The 20,198-nt window shown below is 48.3% G+C and overlaps 1 protein-coding gene across 3 annotated transcripts in view; it reads left to right on the forward strand.

Moving 5' to 3' along the window:
- The first annotated feature begins 1,707 nt into the window (after nucleotides 1-1,707).
- Daam2 (dishevelled associated activator of morphogenesis 2) overlaps nucleotides 1,708-20,198 on the forward strand; it is a 108,541-nt gene continuing 90,050 nt past the window's right edge. For 2 of the 3 annotated variants that reach the window (XM_004846631.3, XM_004846637.3), the window contains exon 1: nucleotides 1,708-1,844. The gene's annotated coding sequence lies outside the window, so the exon portion shown is untranslated. Of the gene's footprint in view, nucleotides 1,845-13,764; nucleotides 13,785-20,198 lie in introns of those variants that run through there. The other variant, XM_004846634.4, reaches the window with a different exon arrangement.

A 20,198-nucleotide genomic window follows, 5' to 3' on the forward strand; every position in this document is an offset into this window, starting at 1 on the left:
GAGGTGACAATGGGATATGATGTGGAATCCAGCGGTGACTGAACTCAGGGCTCTATGGCCCTCTGTGGCTTGGATCAAATATCTTGGCTCTGCCCCCTTAGCCCCAGAACTTGGCTCGCTGTAGCAATCAGTTCTACCAGCTGCTGCCAAAGGGAAGAGCTTTGAGTCCCTGCTGCCCTTTCACTGTGTTTGAGGCTCACCTCTACCTTCACTCTATCTGGCTCACAGAATGTTCATCAGAGTTGTGCTTCAGTGATGGTCTTAGTCACTTTCCTGTCGCTGGGACACAATACCCAACACCTACAACCTAAAAGATGAAAGGTTTACTTTGGCTCACAGTTTGTAGAGGGTTCAGTGCATGGTCAGCTGGCTCGAGGCAGGACGGCATGGCAGAGGGGCCTGGTGGAGAAGAGCTGCTCATGGCATGGTGGGAAGGAAGTAGGGAGCCATCAAGGGAGGAAGGAGGGAGATAAAACCTTCCCGGTTATGCCCCCAGGGCCCCACCTCCTCCAACCAGGCTCCACCTCCCAGCATCACATTTAGCTATAAATTCATCAGTGGACTAATCCACTGATGAGTATCACACCCTAATCACCTCCCCAAAACCCCACTGATGATACATCCAGATATCAACCATAACAGTGATGATTTTCATTTACTCTTGTCCCCTCTTGTTAATGGGGCACCAACTCTCTACACATGAATGTTAGCTAACTGTGTAAGTAATTTGCATCTCATGGGTACTACCTTTAAATTCATTCTCCAGTCCTTGGAAACCACGAAGAATAAAGCATTACCCTCTCTTTTTCTCTGGAAGGATGGCCTTTAAGACAAGCCATTTCCCCCAAGCTCCTTCAGCACGGTGGAGAATCGAGGTTTCTAGAATCCTGACCTCAACACCCAGAAGACTCTATATGGGTTGCCACTTAGGAAGGGTACCACTTGCCTCTCAGGTGTGGGGAAACAGAGGTCAAATATTCACCCCCAGGGTGCTGCAGATCACAAGGGAGATGGGTTGCCCTAGACTGAGGTAATTTCCAGTTCAGGCAAGGAGATCGACTACAGTCCCATTTTTAAAAAATGAAATGCAATTCTTAAAAGTATGAATAAGAGCTATTGTAGACGGCTCCGACTCTGTATATAAGCAATGAAGTATGATGAATTGACTGGCACTGAGTTGGAAAAGCTATACAGAGGCAGGGAGTGTGGAACATAATTTAATAAAAATAAACTTTTTTTTTATACACACACTCCCAAAGAAGAAATGGAAAAGTTGTTAGGGTGTGTGCCGGGGCTTCTAATTAGCTGCTCTGCAGTGCCGGAGCCCGCAGTTGTCCTGCCCAGCGCCTTCTTGGGGCCACACTGGGCAGTGTCAGGGAGGGGACCCCTCAACCCCTGACCGGACTTTCCCCTTGTGCCCAGAGGGGAGCAGGGGAAGCTCACCCCCTGGGGGCCACTTCTGCCTCCTTGGCCCGCGTTCTGCAAACACAGGGAACCCCCCCAAGAGGGCACCTTGCCAAAGTGGGGGAACAGCACTGCTCCGGGCCCTCTGTCCTGTTTGAAAGTGTGAAAAATTACAAATCCCAAGGAGCCTCGATCAGAACTGTACCTAGGGAACATTCAGAGGATCCCTGACATAAATACCCTGCTTGGAGACGCCTGACGTCAGAGCGGGCGGGCCGGCCCGGGAGGGAGCGAACGAGGGAGGGAGGAGGGAGCCCCGGCGGAGTCTCGAGTCTCGGGCGGGCGGGCGCAGCGAGGACGGAGCAGCGGAGCGCGGAGCCTGCGGAGCTTGAGCCCGGACGACAGAGCTGGGAGCCGCGCCTCGCCATGGGGCACTCGGGGTACGTGCTGCACTGCGCTCGCCTGGCCTCTACTTTCTTGAGAATGCGGAGCGGGCTGGGGAGGCTGCACCTCTGAGGGCGGGATGTTTTGTTTCTCCAAAGTGTTTGTAGGACCCGTGGGCTCCCAGGGCCTGTGCTTGTGGAGGTCTGTGATCGCGTGTGTTTGCATGCCTGTCTGCCTGCCCTGCTACAGCTGGACACAGGAAGTGTCCTTGGCAAACTTTAAAAAATTTTTTTCTTTTGGTGTCACAAGTGGGTTAAACACAGATGGGGCACCCTAGCTCACAACGACCTGGTAGTGGCTTTTCCCTGTCCAGCCTGTGCCTTCCCCGAGGTGGACAGAAGTCTTCCCAAGTCCCCTGCTCCCACTTGTAGGCCTGGCCTCTGGCCAGCAGGCTGGGCAGCAGCAGCGCTGGGATCTTGATCTCCGGGGAGTGGGACCCCAGGAAGGGAGGGAACATCCCCCCTCCCCACAAAGGGACTCAACTCCAGGACTCTAGCACCTGCGGCCACAGCCCAGGCAGGGCCCTGACCTCCCAGGAGGTGAGACTCCGGCTTAATTAGGGAAGGAAGGATCTGGTCCAGCAGCAGGTACTGGGAAGGAGGATGAGGAGGATGGAGGAGGAGAAGGAGGAGGAGGGCATCGTGGTGGCCAGACACCGGCCCCGGGTCCAGCCCTGCCTCAGGAGAGGAATGGACGTCTCTGCCACATGTGCCCGCTGTGGGGTGGGTGCCAGGTTCCCTGGGAGCCCGTGTGCAGTCCACCAAACAAGATGCAAACTCCAAACATAAAGAGCCGTGTCTGAGCCCAGGAATGGAGGAAGGGGGGCGGCGGGGAGTGTGAGAGAGATTTTTATCAAAATTGAACACAGATTGCTGAGGTCTGGGCTTGATTTAACTCTTCTCTCTCTGCTGTGGCCACTTCTCCCACAGCTCTGTGGTGGATTCAGAAAGTTCTTGGGTAGGTGGAGAGGAAAGTCACATCTTTTCAGGGCAGAGTCCTGGTAGATCTTCCTTGAAGGTCACATGGGAAAGCAAGTATCTTACCATCTTTTAAAGATTTTGGGGTTTGTGTTTCCTAGCTTGTGAGTTTGGAGAGTTTCTTGCTGGAGTTTTTCCCTAGGACTCAGGGACCAGTGCTCTCCTTAGGGGGTCCAGGCGAGGGGCTGTGGGCTGTCCCTGGGGACCAGGGACCTGGCAGCCCTGGGTCGCACAGAGCACAGCCCGAGTGTGGTGCCAGTAGCTGGATCCACAAACAAGTGACCTGAGCACTCCGAGAGCCTGGGTTTTCAGCTTTGCTCTTTCAGATCTCTGGTTTTATATTTTGCAATGGAGCCAACTGACGATGGTTGGTTGGTGGGAAGAAGATTACTGGGCTCTCTCCCTCTCTCCCTAGGTCCTAGGAAAACGAGGGAATAAAAGGACGGGGAGGAAATCTGGAAATAAAAACAGACCCACAGGAAGTTGAGATTTGGGAAGGATTTTTAGAAATTACACAAATTGACCCCAGGGAAGTGCCCTAAAAGATTGCAGTGTCAGAAATGGAGTCACTTAACTTCAGGAGTGTGTCGCCCACTGCAGCTCGATGAGGAAGGAAGTGAGCCCACGGGCAGTGTGGACTAGCGAGTGTGTAAATGGGTGGCTGGGTTCCCGTGGGACGTATGTGCACTGGAGGCCTTGGGCGTGGAAGCATAAAGTGGTCGTTTCTTCCCCCGTGCTGGGAACTGCATCCCACCCCCTGGTCCTCCTTTAAAAAAACAACTGTGCTATTATTGTCCTGTGCCCTGGTTGCTTCTCGCTCTGGCTCCTGACTCCTAGCTGAGTTTTCAGAACTTTTCCTGCAGATCCTGAGATGAGAGGGAATACTTGTGCCCCCATCAGGATGAAAAGAGGAGAGAAAATTCTCCTGGGTCTCAGCAGGGCCAGCGGGAGGTCCTGGGGCTGTTTGCTGGGGAGAGTGGGGGAGGTGGAAATACTATGCTTTCTTTCTTCAGTCCTTCTCTTTCCCAGTTCTCTGCCTCCCAATGTGTTTGACTCAGCACAGGGTAAACTCCCCATTCCCCATCCAGGGATGGTGAGGCTAAGGACTGAGCAGAAGTGGGAGGTGGAGGCTTTCTTCTGTCATTTACTGGAGCCCATGGAAGCAACAGGTTTCAATGTTCTTACTTGTTCCCATTATTTAAAAATAGAAGACTAAATACCCAGGGGCAGAACGAGTCATTTGGAGTAAGATTCCCAGAAATACCCTTGTCCCAACATAGGCAGAGAGAAGAGTGAGAAAGAAGTGGACCCTTGTGGGCTTGCTCTGGGGCATGATTCACAAGCTCATATCCCAGACCCTGGGTGGATGCTCTGGCCCCTGCCACCCGGGCTGACCCTGAGCCTCCTTCAACTCTAGCTCGGCTGGCTGCTCCTGTCGTTTCTGAGATCAGATGGGTCCAGGAAGACACATTCTCAGGCATTCGTGAACTCCAAAGGAAAAATACACCCAGCAGAAAGAACTTGGGGGTGTCATTGGGTTTGGTAGTTGATGACACAGCCAGAGACTCTGTCGAGGACGCTGTGGCATTTAGCCCTGGACTTCAAATACAGCCTGGCATGATGGGAAGAGTGCAGACTTCTGAGCAGAGCTGCCGGAAGAGGTCTGAGACCAATGTGAATTAGCAGCTGGGGACTTGTTACCAGCCCTTGTGGGCTTTAGCATCGTCATCTGTGAAATGAAGATGGGTACCAGGTTGTTATAAAAGTGACATTTATGCCAGAGGACTAAGAGCAGAGCTGAGAGTGTTGCATGCACACCTTTAAAAGGGGGAATATGGTAGTTCTGTTTTTGTTTTTCAGCCACCAGGAGCTAATGTTCTTTGGAAAGGACCCCCTCCCTAAATCCCCCAAATCCTGCTTCAGATTTTCTATGATGGTGGGCCAATGGCTGGAAGTTCTAGGACACCCTTCCCTTCTTCCTCTAAGATGGTGACCAGAGAGGATCGTCCATGAGAATGCTCCTGGAAGTCTAACCCGGAAACCTTCCCTGTGTAGGAGTTTTCTGGGAGGGAGGGAAGGTAGAGAGGTGGGGGCGGGGGGTGGACAGCTGAGAGCCAATGGACTCTCCAGGGGCCGACCCGAGGGCATCGTGGAGGTTGCTCAGGGGCAGGTGATGGGTTGTAAAGAATGGGAGCTTTAGCCACCATAAACATCTCTGGTGGGTGAGGGTGGGGGCTGCACCCTGAACCTCCACTTGATACATTATCCAGGGGAGTGGCAATACCAGAGAAAAGGAAAATCCAATGCCAGAGCAAGCAGCTGCAGGTCCTCTCAGCCCATCCCAGAGCTTCTCAGTTATCCTTCAAGTTGACATTTAAGATTCGAAGATCACATTTGTTTTTGTTTTGTTCAAGCTCTTTCTTTAACGGTGACCTGGGATGACTTTTCAGCTTTTAAGAGGCACAGTCAGTGGCCAACTTCTCTTGAGATGGCCCAGATTGGGGGTCAGTGAATTCCTCTCTCCTGGCAGCATTTATTTCTCCAACTCTCTCTGCACATTTTTTGGTTTGTTTGTTTTTCATTTCATTATGAGGTTCTGAAACTTCACAGTCAAGATGCTGGGGGGAGGAAGTACCTTTGCTTTGAAGTTGGGCATCATTATGCTGATACTGCCCAAGCTGTGGGGATAGTCAGAAGCCATTAGGAGGAGGAGGGGGAGAAGGAAGAGGAGGAGAAGGAAGAGGAGAAGGGGTGGCGGGGAGAAGCCTGTAAAACTTTAGGCAGTTTTACATCTCTTTAAATCTTGGCCTAAGAGGAGCTGAACGATTTGTAGGATTCTCCATGGTTTGTGGAAAGAGCTTTAGACTGAAATGTACCAAGATTTGAGTTCTAGCACCATCAGAACTCTGATGTTAAATGAGAAAAACAACTATTCACCCTTCCTGGGGCTGTTCTGAATGTGACATCCTACATGAAAAGGGCCCCTGAGAAACTGCTCAGTGCTCTGCACAATGTTAAATTCCTTTCCTGTGTCCAGGTCTACGCTCATGAAAGCACATGGATTTGGGCATCTGTCTTTAAATTAAAGGAAATGAGCCAATTATTTGAGGCTTAAGGACAATGCCCAAAAGGTCAGATAGCTCAGTCTGGAGATGGAGACCTTTAATACAAAGTGGAGCACAGATTAGTGGTCCCCATGCCAAGCCAAAGGCAACCCCACGTGACCTTCAGCTGGATTGAGTGAAAGGTCAGTACTTGCTCACCCATGAACCAGGGCACTGGGGAGTTCTCCATAGATCTTGTCTGAAAAATCCCAAACACTGTCTTGATTCAAAGAATCAAAGTCAAAAGTTGGTTGAAAGAATTCAGTGAGGCAGCACCTAATGTAACCCAATAACAATGGCGCTGTCTAGTGACCGCAGCACCTCAACTGTGTCTAACATTCTACAGTTTGAAAGGCACATAGTTTCATTTAAACATCATAACAATACTACAACACTGGTATCAGCGACATTTTGTAGCCCAAACTCTGAGGGCTTACAAGATCCACCTTGTTTCATATAGCAAGTAAATAGCTGTCCATCCATGGGTCTTAACTGTGGCTGAACATGGGAATCACACAGAGAACTTGTGAAAGCATCACTCCCTGGGCCTCCTGTAGACCAATTAAATTAGACTCTCGGGGAGTGTGGGACCCAGGCAACTATACTTCTGTGTGTTTCCCAGATGATTTGAGTCTAAGTCGAGAACCACTGATCTAAGGGAAGGGTGAAAAGCGCCAAAGTTAGTACTGAGGATGTCAGGCATGGGCAAAACGAACAGGTCAGGCCTTGCTAGGATTTATGCTTGGTGGAGCTCCCAGTATCCCTAGGATAGAGCCAGGCATAGGGAAGACACTTATTGGTTGAATGAATGAATGAGTGAATAAAATACTATGGCTAAGGATCTTGCAACTTCAACAGCCAGTTCCAGCCTGTCACTCTATTTCAAATATAAAGTTTTGTAGGAAAGCGGTCGTGCTCATTTGTTTACGAATTGCCTCGGGCTGGTTTCATGCAACAGTGGCAGAGTACGGTAGATGTGACAGAGACTGTGTGGCCTACAAAGCTGAAAATATTTACTGTCTGGCTCCTTATGTAAAAGGTTTCTTGGTCTTTTTCTGGATCTCAAGCGTAGTAACTTAGGGAAGATCATGACAGCATGGTCGTTACAAAACAGGTTCTAAAATCAGAACCATCTATGTACGGTACCTGCTTCTGCCACTTACGTGCTGTAAGACCTTCTAAATTACCCTCCCCGAGTCTGGTTTCTCATCTGGGAAATGGGGGTGATAATAAAATAATGCCTCCCTCACAGAGTGGGCGGGACCTATTCTCAACCCCCAGCTGAGAGTACCGCTGACGATGGTTGCTGTACTTTCTGGGAGTTAGGCAAATAGAGACAAAACCAAGTAGACGAAAGTCAAAAGTAAAACCCAGCATCTTAAGGTACTGTGGTAGGAAAATACTGGCATAGGTAAGCTGGCATGGGGAAGACTGACGTGAGGCTTCTGAGATGTGGAGTATCTTCGAAAGATAGCACAGGTCACTCCCTGGGTGTGCGAGGCGGGTGCTCCTGTCTGGCCAGTTGCGGTTGCCAGCAATTTCTACCAGTCCTTGAGGTTTAGCTGAGGTTTGATGGCATTGAATCTAGTTTCAAAAATGTCCCAGCTCTATGCCCTTTTTCATGGTTCCCTTTTCCTGGAGGACCCTTTCCCAGTCCTGTCTTTCTGGGGTCATCCTTCTGGGTTTGCTCCGATGTCCCCTTGCTCCCAGATTCCCTCTGCAGGGCTTCTCAGGGCTGCAGTTTCCTCCTTACTGCCATGAACCTGGCACATGGCCCCATTGTGACATTTCTCACATTGCGTTACAGCCAAGGAAGGACCAAGTCTCCTTTGTGCTGTCTACATGTTCGGAGCTCACCAAAGTTAGATTACATGGTAGAGTCCATATCTGATAAGAAAAGAGTGTCTACTAGACCTTTGATTGAATAACTCAAGAGTGAGTTAACCCTTTCAGAATGAATAAAACTTGCCAGGAGCTGATGAAATTCCATGAGCTAGTCCCACAGTCAAGCAGATGAGCCAGAGCTACCCGGTTTAGACTACGTGGACACTTTCTGCTGTCATCCCTCCACTGTTTGGTTGCCCCTACTATCTGGGATGATTCTCTTGGAGAGTAGCCAGGGACACGGAAGGAAGAAACTTAATCCCAACTCCTTGATTTCTTCTCAGCAGATGTGGTGAAAAGTTGACTTTTGGCTCCTCTAGGCTTTTCATGTATATGCGCCAAGATAATTGGGAGTTGGTTGGGTATGGTTAGTTTTTATTAGCATGGGAGGAGCCAGAAGCATGGTCACAGATAATAGCAAACAGCAGATAATCCTCCACTTTGCTATTTGACTGCACAATGAGTTGTAGAGTTTTTATAGATTTTAGTGTCAGATCTGTTTTGGTGGCAGATTATATCTATATCTATATCTATATCTATATATTGGACCTATATCTATCTATATATCATGTGTGGAACAATGTTAAAACGAAATTCTTTTTTAATGGCTATGGGGAACATACATAGAACTCTTTAAATATTTCTTTGGATCATCCCCAAATGGACAATTAGGAGCTGCCTCCTAAAAGGGAAAGGAGGAGAGAGAATGAAATAGTCTTTTCATATAGGCCCCCACTATGCACTTGATGCTATGTGAATAATTTTTTAAGGCTATTATTACATCTTATGAAAGCAGTCCTTCCCTGCTTAAACAAGTGAGTCAGTGTCATGCGAAGATAAGTAGAAAGCTCATCACACATCCCCTTTCACCCTGGAAATTAGTGTCATAGCCTAATAGTATGGCCTTGCTTAGTTTTTGCTCTGTTCATGCAAATAGCCACAGGTGTGTACGCAGGTGTGGAGGGGGTGTGCTTCGGTGTTCGGTTTACACTGACACCAAGTCTTAGCGTGCATGTTTCTTTGTAACATACTTCTCTTCCTCCTGACCATATATCAAGGTTATCCCTACAGTGGAGCAAATTAGCTTTTAATTTTTCTGATTTCTTTATACCTAGACATATGTAGCTTTACATATTTGAGGTCACGTTCTACTGGCTAGGATGTTCATTTCCTCATCCATCAGTTATTAAAAGAGGTTGTATCCTGGATGATCAGGCTGAGTCTTCCCAATCAAGCATCTTACATCACCCAAGAAAGCCTCGCTTTGGCCCATAGGCTGAGTGACAGGTGCCCACAGCCTAGTGACCACCGTGCGCTCTAACTACATGTCACGTGTGTCCCCAGGTTTAGGAAACCTATGGAATATAGGCCCTGTGGCTCCCCATGTTGATCAGCTTTTTGTTACTGTAACAAATAACTGAGGCAATCAACTTAAAAGAAAGAAAGATTTATTTCAACTCACAGTTTTGGAGATTTCAGTCCATGGTGGATTGGCCCTGTTGCTTCTGAACCTGAGGAAAGACCACAAATCATGGCGGGGAGCAGGTAGTGGCTGCGTGGCTGGGCTGCAGGAAAGAGAAAGGGGTTGGGGTTTCACTCTTCCTTTCAAGGACACAGCCCTGGGGACCTAAGACCTCCCACTAGACTTCCTCTTAAAGGATCCATCATTTCCCAATAGTGCCATGCTGGGGACCAGATGGGCTTCTGGGGGACATTCCAGGTCCAAATGACAGCACAGCCCTCCCTTCTCACTTCATTAGCTTCACCTTCCTGGGTCTCCACAAGTATTAAATATGCAGGTGATACAATAGGAGGCACCAAAGACTGATATGTTACATTGCAACAGTACTGATGGAGCGACTCAGGCAGCGAGGTATAATGGTTGTGTGTTTAGACTCTATATTCAGATTGTTTGTCTGGGTCCAAATCCCTGCATCATAGACACTGGGCTGTGCCACCGAGACCCATTTTGGGACTGAGCCCCAAGCTGCAGGGAGTACTGGCCATGGTCAGCCTTCTTGGAATGCAGACACTTGCTCTGCCATGGTCACCGCTGACCACACAGCCCTCCTGGTCACCCTGCATCCAATGGCTGGGGGAGCCCTGCAGCCCTGGCCCCTGTGCCCTAACATGGGGACTCAGCTCCCCGATCCCTATGAGGTCAGTGGAGGCCTTTTCTGAGGCTGCATGGAAAGCCCTCTGCTCCCTCTGCCCAGTGCTGCCTCCTGCCTTTCTTTCCCTCCCTCCAAGCTGTGATCCCCAGGGCCCTTTCTGCTAAACTTCCTGCCCCTGTGCTCTGTCTCAGAGTCTGCCTCCTGAGAACCCTGTTTTGCCATTTAATCACTTGCCCTATAAGCTGCCAACGTTGTGTGTGCTCCAGTTTCCTCCCCTGCACGGTGGAGCTAACAGCATCCTCTTCCTCGCAGGTCCATTGAAACAGTGACATGGGCAGTGCCTGCTCAGTCCTTGGCAGGCATCCTGGCCCAGCTCTGTAAGGTGTCTCTGCTTTATATGAATTTGTTTTGGAGGAGTCCAATTTTCTAGATCACTGTTGGTAGAACTATGAAAAAGTGCCTTTTCCCCATGCTTTATTTGGTGTCTTTCTAGGTGACACCCAACTGGTTCTGCAGCAAATACACTTGTGTCCTAACCGGGCAGGGTGAGCTCATGTCTTGACTTTTATTGCAACATTGGTGTTTGTCTCCTACCCCGCGCTAATCTGAGAGGTGTGGTTGTATCTAGGTGGAAGCATGACCAGGTGGCTTTGTCGCAGGCCAAGCTGGAGCAGGGGCCTGGACATGCTGACCTTGGAAATTTCTTTCCACTTTACTCAGGCTTCTTTGAGATAAAGGAGGTGGTCTCAGGGGACCCTGCTGGCCCCTGGGAACCTCCTCCCTGCCTGCCTAAGTATTCACATCATGCTTGCATGGGTGTCTCTACCAAAACTGACTCCTCTGTGAGGTGTTTGTTTCTTATTCCTTTGTCCCAAACACAAGCAGTCTTTGGCGCTGGACTCCAAACATTCCACCTCTCAGGTTATGTACACTGATCGCCCAGCCTGAGTGCCAAAGAAAAGCTCGCCATGTGATGAATGCTTGATATGCAGGCTCAGGGATCCAGGCTCCACAGCTCAGCATCTAACCCACGGGGCCATGTCAACACTCACTTCCGTTTCCCCCCAGACACCATGACCCCCAGCCTCAAGTCCCCGACCAGGGCAGGCATGGAAAAGAGCAATTTCAGATCAGTGGGGGAGATCTGTCAATATTTCCACAGGGGCAGAGGCAGCTTTGAAGTTAGCCTGAAACAAACTCAGAGTTTCTGTGGACTTGGGGCAATAGAAGGATCAGACATTTCAACTCTTTTTCCTTTTTAGTCTCTATCAATATATTCATCAACCTTTTCCCACTGTGAGACATTACTCTGGCAGCTGCCCAGAGATAGTGTTGGGAACTGCTCCGTTTTTCAAAGACACACAATTGGTACTTTACCATCCCCACTGCCCGGCAGAGGCTGTACTATTGGTGCTCATGGCTGCCTGAATGGGGGCTGAGTTGGCAGAGCTGGTGCACAGACAGGTCCTGGGTTCAGACGGCTTCAGATGCTGATGGCTTCTTGCTATCTGTGTGACCCTGCACTATTTACTTCATCTCTCTGTCCTTTTATTCCCTCATCTGTAAAAAGAATTCTTATGAACATAAAGTTAATGCATTATGTGGTTTTTTTAAAGAGGAAAAAAGGAACCAAATACTTAAACACACGACGCACACATCTAAGAAATGTTGACATTGGTACAGGTGATATTGATGATGATGATGATGATGATGATGATGATAAGGAAGCAGAGAGGGAGGAGAGAGACCAGGCAGGATGCTATTTCCTAGCATCCGGCATCCAGTCTGACACAGAGCGGCAACCCTACAAACATTTATTAAGTAAGGCGTCCCTCTCCTTTTTGTTGAGTATTTACTTCCTACTAGGTAGAGAGCCTATGCAGCTCTCTACCAAAGAAAGAAATATATTTTCCCCCTTAATATAAAATTTGAGTTTATATTAACTTTTTATTGAAGTTCAATCTAATTCAGAAAATACTCAGCGGTTTCGCCTAGCAAGGACACATCTGTGTAACCAGAACCAGGCTCAAGAAACAGAAGCTTGGGCTGGGGATTTAGCTCAGTGGTTCCACCGCCTGCCTCACAAGTGCAACGACCCAAGTTTGATCCCTGGTACCAAAAAAAGAAACACAACCTCCCAAGCTCTTCCTCTTCCCTCCCCTCCCCTCCCCAGTGAGCCCCCTGTACACCATTGTGTGGTTACTGCCTTTCATATCCTGACTTCTGGCACCATGAGTTAGTGCTGCCTGTTCTTGAACTTCATAGAACTGGAATCACATCGTGCGAACTCCTATGTCTGTGTTCTTTTGCTCACGGCGATGTTGTCTGTAGACGATGTATTCTCACTGCGGTACAATATTCCATCACGTAGATACAGCACCCTTTGTTTATCAGTTCTTCTGTTGCTAGACATTTGGATGCTGTCCAAGTTTGGGGCTGTTGTGAATAGTCTCGCTGTGACTGTTTGTGCACCTGTTGCGTGAACACATGGACACATTTGTGCTGGTTTGTTCCTGGGAGTGGACGTGCTCGGCTGCTCGGAATGTATATGTTCAGCTTTTGCAGGTACTGTTGAACAGTCTGATGAAGGAGTTGTCTGGTGTTTCCCATTGTCTTTAAGGATGAAGAAGCAGGTACATTTTGATAGTGCAGTGGCCCGAAGCTGGGAATATACTAGGGTTCCTGAGATGCTCCCGTTCCCTGTGCCCTTTCTGTCTGGGAGCTCACATGTTCTAGAAGCCTGTGACAGAGGCAGCCTTGTGTACCAGGCTCTGAGCTCGGTGTTTTCACTTCATCTATGCCACCTACTCCTCAATAGCAATCTCTTGAGATGGATATTATCAACCTCTGTCACAGATGAGAAGACTGAGTCTTTGATGAGGAAACCTAGTAACTTTCCAAAGTTCATATAGGAAGCAGATATCAGAATCAGGATATGAAACGGGTGGTGCCTGAATCCAAAGCTCATGAATCTGGGGTCCCTCGTGACTTAGTTTGGTTTCTGTGCTCAGCCGAAGACAAAGACACACACGCAGACTGGGGGTTGTCTCTTGAGACCTGTGGAGGATATGGGGTGAAGTTGACTGAGAGGAGAAAGTCTGCCAAAAGGAGCAGAAATAAGGCAACTCAGCGACCTTGGAATGCCAAATTGCATGCCTACTGGGGGCTGTTGGAGAAAGTCATGGATTTCCTGGAAGGCAAGGGTGACCATATAATTTACTGTCTAAACCAGGACTCTTCAAGTGTGAAAGGGGCACTAGTCAATGGAGACTGTCCCAGGTAAATGAGGATGCATGCTCACCTCCTGGAAGTTTGAGTGGGCACTGTTGTCCTGGTCACTGGGATTGTACATATTATTTTTAACTCCTTCTAAACACAACATGTCTATTTAGAGTTTGCCTTGATACGATGCTGTTATGGCTAATGTCTAGATCTCCCTCTAAAACTTATAGGTGGGCCTTTTGGAGGTGACTGGATGATGGGTCTGTGATATTAGATCAGTCCACTGGTTAGTTTGGCACACTTCTGGATGTGGGTAAATTTACTGAAGATGGAAGACCCAACCTAGGTGTGAGTAGCACCAAGCAATAGGCTTGTAGCCTGGATGAAATAAAAAGGGAAAGGAGGAGGAAGTCTCCCTGGTTCCTGCCTACCCTACCATGGACTGTTTCTCCTCTTTGATTTTCCTCTGCCATGCCATCCTGCCTTGGAACCAGCTGACTATGGACTGAAACCTCTACAAACTGGGAGCTAAAGTAAACCTTTCCACCTTACTTGTGGGCATCAGATATTTTGTTCCAGCAGCAAGAAAGCAACTAAGACAGATGGACTTCCAGTCTCTTCTGTGCAGAGACCAGGTCTGTATGATTTTCATCCTTCACTCCCCACACCACTCCCCCTCAAATGGGGACTCTGACAAGATCCAGTCACCATTGAGAGTCATCTTCCAACAAAGCTCCTAGAAAGCCAGGTTGGTGGCTTAGCCATTGTGGCATCAATAGCACCCAGCTTGGGGACGGACCCAGTCAGTTCTCCTGAAAAACATGCTGACTGTGTGCTCCATCCATCCACAGATCCCTTCCTTTACTCACACAGCCATTTGTGTGTCCAGAGCAAGAGCTGAATTTAGATTCTCTCTGCTTTTTCTGAGCTGACTACTAATCCACTGGTCCAGAAAGAGTTTGTTGTGTGTGTCTATATGTGTGTGTTTGTGCTGTGCGTGCACAAAAAGGACAGAATAAAAGGATCAGCTTTTGTAGTGGCAAGAGATGTTGCACCACGGCATTTGTTATCAGGATCTAGGTTCAAATTCCTGCCTTCCTTCCACCGATTAGCTGAACAACCTATGATAAGCAACTGCATTTCTAAGCCTCAGTCTCAGCCACGTGTTACATGAAAATGACAGTGATCCCTGGGGTACAGGACTAGGGTGCGTCTGAGTGATGGTGGGCATGTCAAAGTGCTTGGGACACTGCAGAGAGCTATGTAATTCTTGGTTGCTAATAGCTGTGGTCATTCAACAGACATTTGAGAAGGGGATGGGTGTAGGGCACTGTGTGCTGAGCCAGGTCCTGGGAGTGAGTCTGGAAGCAAAAGTCACTCTGCCACTGGGGCTCTGGCTCTGCTAACGGGAGGTGACAGCGGATGTGTGGTGAGCCTGCAGGACTGGAGCTTTTATTAATAAATAGGGAGGGAACCAGCAAATTCTTCAAGGCCCTAAGGACTTGATGTGGGTGTCCAAGATAAGGGTAGGAAGGGTAATTAATTTCGTGTGAAGTCCAGAGCTGCATTCCACTCGAGCAGGAAGCTCTGGCCGACTCCCGTGTGTCCAGCAGCAGCTCTGGGGTGGCATCCTGCCTCCCAGTACAGTTGTGGGGTCAGACTACTGGGACACAAATTCTAATTCCACTCCTTACCAGGTGAGTATACTTGGAAGCTGAGCTGCAGTTTCTTTCTCTGTAAAATGGTAACAGGAATAGCACCGACCTCCAAAGGAGGATGAAATTAATACATGCAAAATACTCAGAACCATGGAACACATCATGTGCCACCTACATCTTTATTATTATTATTTTCCAGACAGTTTTCTTTCAGTAGGCACTGCAGGGTGCTGATGCAATAATGCACAGAAAAGGAAAGGTCATTTTGAGAAGAGGAGAGATCATGGAAGGCTTCAGAGAAAAGAGGCATTCTAATGTATTTTCTTATTTTTTCCTTTTGCTGTATGTGTGTGTGTGTCTAGAGATTGAACCTAGGGTTTTCAAACTGAGCCACATCCCCAGTTGTTATGTTATTATTTTGAGACAGGGCCTCACTAAGTTGCTAAGTTGCCCGGGCTAGGCTGGAACCTGTGATCCTCCTGCCTCAGTCTACTTCAGTGCTAGGATTATAGGTGTGCCCCACCATGCCTAGCTCCAAGGTATTTTCTAGATATCATCTACATTCTGAACCAGAAGTTCTTCTTATTTCCATATTACTCTGCTATTAAGGCTTAGAGAAGCAGGTCCAGTGTGGAATACATTTTTTCCTTTGGAAACAAAGATTGAAGGCTGAAATTGAATACCACGTGGCCCCTGGTCTCCTGCACTTGCAAACTAATTCCTCTGTCTGCCACCATCTTCATGCCAGACGGGAGTCACATGAGTCCTCAGAGTGCTCAAGAGTGTCACGAAGGAAGGATCTAGGTTGCTGTCACAGGAGGGGCTATTTCCCCTGCTGGGGTAGTGAACATGTGTGCTGCCTTCTGCAGCAGGAAGACAGCCCAGTGGTTCCCAGGAGTCCATCCATTTGTGACATCCATGTGGTTGTGTGTCTTCCAGAGGAAGTGGACCATGAAAAAATTCAGAACTCTTCTTAGGCAGTGCCAACAAGTTAAAAAGGCATTCCTGGTTGGGCATGGTGACCCGTACCTGTGATTCTGGCACTCTGGGAGTCTGAGGCAGGAGGATTGCAAGTTCGAGTCCAGTCTGGGCAATTTAACAACTTAGCAAGAGCCTGTTTTAAAAGAAAAAACAAAAAAGGGCTGGGGATGGAGGTCAGTGCAAAGGCCCTGGGTCCTGGGTTCAATCCTCAGTACTACAAAAATGAAACAGGTGGCACTCCCACATCGGCTGGGCATTGCCAGGACTTCTGCATCACGTGCCTCATCCTTAATGCTATGGCCTGTCTGCCTCACAGCCAGGGTGCAAAGCGGGTCCCTCCCTCTGCTGCCAGCCACAGCTGTCCTTCTTACCTCCTGCTTTCTAGTGACAGAGTAAGGAAGTACCCAACCTGTTCAAATGTTTATAACTTAAGAGAAAAAAGTCCTTCACTTTCTCCAAGCATAGCTGTGTAGTTCCAACATGAAGGTGATGCTATTAGAAGAATCAGCATTCGAACAGAGGCTCAGAATCAGAGGCTTGGAATCAGAGAAACACATAAATGAAAATCACAAGGAGACCCCAGTCCCCACTCATCAGATTGGAAGAAAATTCATATTCCTTGTATTTGATGTAGGTCCAAAGATAGCTCCATTTCACTGAGAGTAGAATTAAATTGAGATGAGCATTCAGAGGGCGATTTGGTATCACTTAGGAAAATTGATGCTGCACTTGCCCTATGACTCTGCGATCTCACTTCAATGTAAGTCTACAGAAAGTCTAATACATGGGAGAAGGAGAGTTGTTCAGGAATATTCTCTATAGCATGGTCTTTCAGAGCTAACAAAGCAACCCAAATGTCTATCATCAACTGGAAGTCTGACTAATAATTGATATACACATGTAGTAGGACACTGTGGAATGCAGTGAAGAAAAGAAGGCACCAGAGGGACATATTAGGGAAACACATGCCCAGAAACAAGGAAAAATGCCATTGCTATTAAGTTTAAAATTATGCAAAACAATGCTCTTTTATTTATAAATATTTGTGTATGTAATTAAAGTATAAAATTGTGTTTGGGGAAATAACCACAAAATTCAGAGAGGCAACCCCTTGTAGGGAAGGGTATGTACATTTGTACTATTTTAATTTTTATACTGACTGATGGATACACAAATATTTATTGCACTGGCTATATTTTTTAGATACCCAAAATATTTTGTAGTTTAGATAAAGTTAATTTTATAGAATGGACAGAAACTCCCATTCTATCTCCCAGGGAGGCTAATGCGTGAACATGAAGTTGCTTGTCACTTACTTCAGGTCCATCTGGGACACTGTAGGTAGCTGTGAGGTCTCCAAATAGGCTGTTATCCAAATGTCTATGTGGGATAACACTTGCCCATCATAATTGCTGTTTTTGAGCTGAAAATCTTGGCCTTTTTCATTCTGACTGGAGGATTTGCTGGGGCTGTATTTTGATATGCTGGTGAAGAGGAGAAACAGGGTCATCATAATAGAAACCCTAAGCAGCACAGGGTTCACTTCCTGTGCCCATTGCCTCTTCTTCCATTCCTTACTTAGGAGTTACTGATATTTTCTTGGAAGTCCTGAAAGTGACCATAGGCCCCAGCCTGGCATTGTTTTCTTAGGACATGGGACCAACAGTCTCCAGTAGTTCTCATTGCCACAGCATGGAAGAATCTCCCTCTCTGACCAGCACTGCCTGGTCTCTACAGAGTTCTACTTCTCGTTGGCCTTAATTCATGTATAGCCAGCGCTCTGCTCTTTTTGTAGGCATGCTGCCCAGAAGTGGGAGAATGTCTGCCCCTGGGAATTCCTTCACTTCCTTTGACTTGACAGAGCTGCCATGTTGACGTCTCTGAATGTCTTCTTGAAATGCAGTGGATTCAGCTCCTTTAGGTGCCTTGCTCTGTCACCACTCCTCTTCCTTGGAAACTGGTGTGATCCCAACCCAAGTGGCTGTGTTGGCCTCAAGTTCCCTGTCCTGCATGTGGAGCCTCTGCCTTTGACCCCACCCTTGCATCTCAGCTCTCTGTGCTGCCACAGTGAGTCTCTGTCCAGTGTATGGTGCTTGCCTTGGGGATTGGAATGATGATGGGTGGCTTTCCTTTCTGCATCTTGCTCAATTACACAACATATAACTCACCTCAATTAAAAAGTTGAAAATCTCATGAACTGGAGACCTGTTTGAAGAAACCCTGTGCGGATGGTTGCTCTGGGAATGTATATTGTAGTTGGTATCAATAGGGCTACAGGCAGAAGGCAGACAACACTCCTCAAAGAGTATAACCGATAAGAGTTTAAGGAAAAGAGGGCCGGGGATTTAGCTCAGTGGTTTCGCCACCTGCTGCCCAAGCACAAGGACCTCAGTTCCATCCCCGGTGCGAAAAAAAGAGTTTAAGGAAAAGACTATTGCAGAGCCACTGGGGAGGAGAGGCAGTATTGAGGCACCTAGAGATGAACCATACCGGGAAGCTGTAACAATCCTGCTCCTGATGTGGTGAGAGAAAGGGAGAGCATTTATATCACAGCCCCTTGCCAGCCTCATGGGGTCACAGAAAGGAAACTGGAAATAACTCTCTGAGGTCTCTCCTCCTGCTCTCTAGTCACCTGTCCTTCCTTCCCATGGGCCAGATCTCGCTGGGCACTGGAAACTCAGCCTTCAGGGAGAGAAGCATGGCAGAGCAGGGCAGGGGGTAGATGGAAGGTGTCTCTACCCATTACAGCTGAAAGGTCAGGCGCAAGGAGGGGTCTCTTTTTATTTGCTCTGTACTAGCTTCTGGGCACTTTGGCTTATGGTTTTTGATTGATTGGCTCCAAGGGGCTTAGATGAGTCAGCCAGGAAGGGGCTCAGGGAGGAAAGGAAACTGGTATTTAGGGTTATGGGGCAGGTGCTTTGTTCTGTGTTTAGAAGAAGCTGTTTTTTAATGAGACTTGGGGGTCCGTGGTTTATCATGCTCTAAACACACTGCAGTCCATAGAGTGGATGTGTCTTCCCTAAAGCGTCTGCACTAGGTGGTCTCAAGTGTTGTTCCCCGGACTGGAGACCTGGCCCAAGCTGATCTAAGTGACACACACCGTGTTGATCCTCAGGGCTGTGATACAGAAGTGTGAGAAGCTGAGGAAGCCCTCGTGTGGCGCTCACCTGGAGTTTCCCTCCCACCTCCCCCTTGGTCTGCACCATCAGCCTGGCCTGAGCGCGTCTTGCCTCCCTGGAGAGCAGGGATACAGGGCAGAGCCCCATCCACATGGGCCGGTGTGGTGGAGACACAGTCTGTGAGCACAGAGAAAATACACAACTCTCTGGGCTCCTGGAGACTCCAGCCCTGACCTTGAGAGTCCCCAGCCCAGTAAGCGAGTCCCTGAAAAGCACCACGTCCTCGGTGGGCTTTGAAGGCAAAGTCTGCTCTGTCATGCAGTATCCCTGTGATCTTGGGTATGTCACCTGCCTTCTCTCCAAGAACCTCAGCTTCTTTATCTGTAAACTGGGCCAAATAAAGGCATTGTTCCTCTCTGGATGATCACAATAACTGCGTGGGACCCTTGCTGCAAATCATGGCATCCAGCACATGATAATGCCACTCACACTGTGTTGGCTGCTACCCCGTTCTCACTTCTTCTGGAGGTCAGTGTCAATCACTGCTTGCAAAGAGGAGGCAGCGCCACCAGATCCTAGGGCCGGCCTTCGAGTCTCTTAGTTTTCCTAGTTCATCGCCTGCGTTCTGTGGATCAAGCAACCTGCATGGGCTGCTGTCAGAAGGGAACGTTCAGGAGGAAGGAAACCGCAGCGATCGATCATCTCTGCTGTGCTTCTTGAACTGAGCTAATAGAACACCAGCTTCCCACAATGGTCCTGGAGAAAACACAGTCCTGTGGTTAAAGAAACAGAAGCAACACTGCAGTGCCCAGGGCGGCACTGCAGGAACAAACTGGCTTCGCATCCTCTAAACTACCACTCCCCTGTGTATTTATCCAAGGGGACTTTTCTCCCGGGACACCCCAGAGAGCTAATTTTTGAGGTTTGTATCAGTTACAGTTTGTGTTCAGCTACATGGAACAGAAATCCGAGTAGAGTTGCTCTTTCGGCTAGGGGTTTTTATTTTTCTTATGCAACAAGTTCAGCAGGAGCAGTGCAGAGTTGGTGGAATGGTTTGCTAGTGTCACCAGGGATCCAGGCTCCCTCTCTCTCTACTCCAGTCTTCTTTAGAAGGAGACTTTTGTCTTTGTACTCAGGGCTTCTTGGTTGCAAGGTGGCTGCAGTCCCGCTGCCTCCCACTGTATCTTCGCATCTGCATTCCAGGTAGGAAGAAGGGTCTGATGAAACACCAGAAGTGCATTGTAGCTACTTCTGCTCTTTAACAAGCTTCTACAGAGGTCCCACCCAGAAA

The sequence above is a fragment of the Heterocephalus glaber genome, unplaced genomic scaffold (assembly GCF_053883595.1).
Source record: "Heterocephalus glaber isolate CG9 unplaced genomic scaffold, H.glaber_assembly_v1.0 deba00001497, whole genome shotgun sequence".
In the NCBI taxonomy this organism is placed as follows: domain Eukaryota; kingdom Metazoa; phylum Chordata; class Mammalia; order Rodentia; family Bathyergidae; genus Heterocephalus; species Heterocephalus glaber.